The sequence below is a fragment of the Nicotiana tabacum genome, chromosome 2 (assembly GCF_000715075.1).
Source record: "Nicotiana tabacum cultivar K326 chromosome 2, ASM71507v2, whole genome shotgun sequence".
NCBI lineage: Eukaryota > Viridiplantae > Streptophyta > Magnoliopsida > Solanales > Solanaceae > Nicotiana > Nicotiana tabacum.
In genome coordinates, this window is record NC_134081.1 from 29,565,643 (window position 1) to 29,570,875 (window position 5,233).

Genomic DNA, 5,233 nt, shown 5'->3' on the forward strand with positions numbered 1-5,233 from the left:
CCTTTCCCGGATGGTACAATATAGTGATATCATAGTCTTTTAATAGCTCCAGCCACCTTATCTACCTCAAATTGAGTTCCTTTTTCTTGAACAAATACTGCAAGCTCCGATGATCAGTAAATACCTCACATGGCACGTCATAAGCATAATGCCTCCAAATCTTCAGCGCGTGAACAATGGTTGCCAGCTCTAGATCATGAACAGGGTAATTCTTCTCATGAACCTTTAGCTGCCGCGAAGCATATGCAATAACCTTGCCACCATGCATCAACACGCACCCAGACCAATACGAGATGCATCACAATATACTGTATTAGATCCTGAACCTGTGGGTAACACCAATACCGGTGTCGTAGTCAAAGTTGTCTTGAGCTTCTCAAAGCTCGCTTCACACTCGTCTGACCACCTGAACGGGGCACCTTTCTGGGTCAATCTGGTCAACGGGGCTGCTATGGATGAAAACCTCTCCACAAATCGATGGTAATAGCACGCCAAACCCAGGAAACTATGGATCTCTGTAGCTGATGTGGGTTTAGGACAGTTCTGAACTGCCTCAATCTTCTTAGGATCCACCTGAATACCCTCTGCTGATACAACGTGACCCAAGAAAGCAACTAAACTCAACCAAAACTCGCATTTTGAGAACTTAGCATATAACTGGCTGTCTCTCAGAGTCTGAAGAACGATCTGAAGGTGCTGCTCATGCTCCTCTCTACTGTGAGAGTAGATCAAGATATCATCAGTAAACACAACCGCAAAGGAATCCAAGTAGGGCTTCAACACCCGGTTCATCAAATCCATGAATGTTGCTGGGGCATTTGTCAGCCCAAATGACATCACTAGAAACTCGAAATGCTCGTACCGAGTCCGAAAAGTTGTCTTAGGGATATCGGATGCCCTAATCCTCAACTGATGGTAGCCAGATCTCAAATCAATCTTCGAAAACACCCGAGCACCCTGAAGTTGATCAAATAAATCATCAATCCTCGGCAATGGATACTTGTTTTTGATAGTGACTTTGTTCAAATACCGATAATCTATACAAATCCTCATCGATCCATATTTCTTCTTCACAAACAATATAGGTTCACCCCAATGCGAGACACTAGGTCTAATGAAGCCCTTATCAAGCAAATCTTGCAACTGCTCCTTCAATTCTTTCAACTCTGGCGGGGCCATGCGGTATGGCGGAATGGAAATGGGTTGAGTGCCCGAAGACAAATCAATACAAAAATCAATATGCCTATCGGGTGGCATCCCCGGTAGGTCTACAGGAAACACCTCCGGAAACTCACGAACAACCGGCACTAAATCCATGGAAAGAACCTCCACACTAGAATCACGGACTTAAGCCAAATAAGCTAGACACCCCTTCTCAACCATATGCCGGGCCTTCACATAAAAAATAACCCTGCTGGCAGAATGGCCAAGATTTCCTCTCCACTCTAATCAAGGCAACCCCTGCAAGGCTAAGGTCACCATCTTGGCGTGACAATCTAATTTAGCATGATAAGGTGATAGCCAATCCATACCCAGTATGACATCAAAATCAACCATGTCAAGAAGTAGAAGATCTACACGTCTCAAGACTCCCAATGGTGACCACACACGAACGATAAACACGATCTACAACAATAGCATCCCCCACTGGAGTGGAAATATACACAAGAGCACTCAAAGAATCACGGGGCACAACCAAATAGGAAGCAAAATAGGATGACACATAGGAGTAAGTAGATCCCGGATCAAATAGAACTGAAGCATCTCTACTGCAAACTGAAACAGTACCTATGATAACAATGTCAGATGACTTACCCTCAGGCCTAGCTGGGAAAGCATAACATCGGGGCTGGGGCCCCACCACCCCAAACTACGTCCCTGGGATGGCCTCTAGCCGGCTGATCTCTACCTCTAACTGTCTGGCCTCTACCTTTAGCTGCTTGACCCCTGCCACTGGCTGGCTGAGAAGGTGGTGCAGCAACTGGTACCAGAACCATGGCACGAGAACCCTGATACTGTGATCTGCCCGTTGCTCAAGGACAAAATCTAGAAATGTGCCTCGGATCACCACAAGTATAACATAACCTCGGCTGATGTGACTGTTGACCCTGAAACTGACCCTGTCGACCTGAATAATCACCCTGATAACTTTGGAGTGGAGGTGCACTAATAGGAGCTGGTGGTGCACAGTAGGCTAGCTGGTCGGAATAATGCATTTGAGGGCCATGACCACCTGAGGCACCGTGGGATGCCTGGAGCTCTGAATGAAACGGCCTGGGAGGATGGCCTCTACCAAAAGTACTCCTACCTCTAGATGAGGCACCGCTGAACTCACCGGAATGATGAGGTCTCTTGTCAGACCCCTGATCTCCCTGAGTAAGAACTATTTCGACTCGTCTGGCGACATTAGCAGCCGCCTGAAAAGAAATCTCACTCCCAGTCTCCTTAGCCATCTGCAATCTGATAGGTTGAGCAAGTCCATCAATAAACCACCTCACCCTCTCTATCTCGGTGGGAAGCAGAAGAATAGCATGACAGGCTAAATCCACAAAACGGGTCTCATACTGAGTAACAGTCATATTGCCCTGCTGGAGACGCTGAAACTGACGGCGACGCTCTTACCTCAATGTGATAGGTAGAAACTTCTCTATGAAGAGTTGAGAGAACTGGTCTTAAGTAAGAGCAGGCAACCCAGCTGTTTTGGTCAACAAGTAATCTCTCCACTATTTCTTGGTGGAACCAGTCATCTGAAATGCAGTAAAATTGACCCCATTGGTCTCCACTATACCCATGTTCCGTAGAACCTCATGAAAGCTGTCAAGATACTCCTGGGATCCTCTAAAATAGCTTGATAAACCTGTCAAATCTCAATAAAGCCTCAGAAGACATAGCTGGCCCATCTCCGACCTGTGCCGCAATAACCGGCTAAACTAATCTGACTGGCTGAGCTGCTGGAGCCTGATACTGGGGAGCTATCTGCTCCGGAGCGGGAGTGGTAGGAGTCTGGGCTCCTCCTCCAGCCTGAGAGACTGCTGGTTCCATGGAAAATGCGTTAGTCTGGGCCACACTCTCCATAAGGCCCACCAAACGGACCAAAGCGTCCTGAAGTACTGGGGTAGCAATGAACCCCTCCGGAACCTGATCTGGTCCGGTAGGAACAGTCTGGGCTAGAACCTCCTCGTCAAGCTCTATCTGAGGCTCCACTGTTGGGGCTGCTGCTCGGGCTCTAGGCTGAGCCCTACCCCTACCTCGGCCTCTGGCACGGCCTCGGCCTCGACCTCGACCTCTGCCCCGCGTAGGAGCTGCCACTGGAGGCACTCGCTGCTGCTCAGCTAAGGAAGCGATACATGTTCTCGCCATCTGCGAGAGAATAAGAGTAGAAGAGTTCAATTGGTATTGAGAAAGCAAAATCGCATGACAAAGAATAATAGAAGTGAAACGTGTTCCTAAACTTCATAGCCTCTGGAAGATAAGCACAGACATCTCCGTACCAATCCTCCAGACCCTACTAAGCTTGCTCGCGAATCGTGAGACCTAGGAAACCTAGTGCTCTTATACCAACTATCATGACCCGAAATTTCCCACCGACGGGACCGTGATGGCGCCTAACATTTCACTTGCTAGGCAAGCCAACATTAGAGAATCATTAAACCAATTCCTTATTTCCATTCAGTAAATAACAATAAATAACTAAGATGAAATATAATAAGTACAGAATATTATAAAACTGTATTAATTACTACCACCCGGATCTGGAGTCATAATTCACGAGCATTCTAGAATTTACTACAAGTAATAGTGTGAAATACAATTGTCTGAATGAAAGAAAACAGTAGGACATAAAAGATAGACGGGGACTTCAAAGTCTGTGAACGCCGACAGATCTACCTTGAGTCTCCAGACAGTGGACCAATAGCAAAATCTCGATCAACTTGAGCCAGTACCAAAATCTGCACAGAAAGTGCAGAGTGCACCATCAGTACAACCGACCCCATGTACTGGTAAGTGTCGAGCCTAACCTCGGCGAAGTAGTGACGAGGCTAGAACAAGACACCCACGTATAACCTGAACAATATAATCATGCTAGTGGCAACAACAGTAAATAAAGAAATAATGAAGAAATAATGGGAAGGGGACATACAGTGGGGGAATATAATATAAAGAGTGGGAATAATGAAAAGACAGAATTAAACCGAAAATCCTTAAACGAATTGAGCAAATAAAACAGAAAAGAAAAACTGCACGACATCACCCTTCGTTCTTTTACTCTCAACCTCACCAAATAAATAAATAAATAGAACGGCACGGCATCACCCTTCGTGCTTTTACTCTCAACCTCACCAATAAATAAAAAGAAAGGCACGGCATCACCCTTCGTGCTTTTACTCTCATAATATACACGGCATAACCCTTCATGCTTTTACACTCTTCCTCACAATATAAATAATGCATGCACGGCATCACCCTACGTGCTTTACACTCCTTCTCACAAATCACAGAATTAATAATAACAGATAGATAGGAGCATCACAAAGAAAGAAGTATTTTACCCATAATCAATCGCACAATGTAACTTCAACCTTGAATCAATATTCGAAAGTTACCAAATTGCAGTGACACCAGATATAAGTCACCCAACATTTCAAATAACCCGCTAAGCATAGATAGTAGAATTTAAGGCTACAAAATAGACAAGAATAGAATTTCACTTGCATGCTATGACTTGACAACGATGCATAGATGCTCGTCACCTTACCTATACATCGTATTTAACAACCAAACACGTAGCAAATGAACACATAATACCTATTTCCTCAAGCCAAAGTTAAACTCAACACTTACCTTGATTCGCATGCCGCTCACTGCTCAAGTACCGCTTTTCCCTTAGAATTAACCTCCAAATCACTCGTATCTAGTCACAAATAGCTTAATACCATCAATTATCGCTAAAGGAATCAACTTTAATGAATAATTACAGATTTCCCAACTTTTCTTAAAAAAAGTCAAAACCCAACCCCGCGCCCGCTTGGTCCAAACTCGAGATTCGGACCAAACTCCATTTACGCATTCATCCCCGAGCCCGAATATGTCATTAGTTCAGGAATCTGAGCCCAAATCAAGGTCTAAATTCCTAAATTTACAAAATCCCCAATTCTCCTAAAATCCCTAATTTCTACCCTTAAAGAACAAAATTTAGGCCTAGAAATCTAGTGGGTATTAATGGAAATTGAAA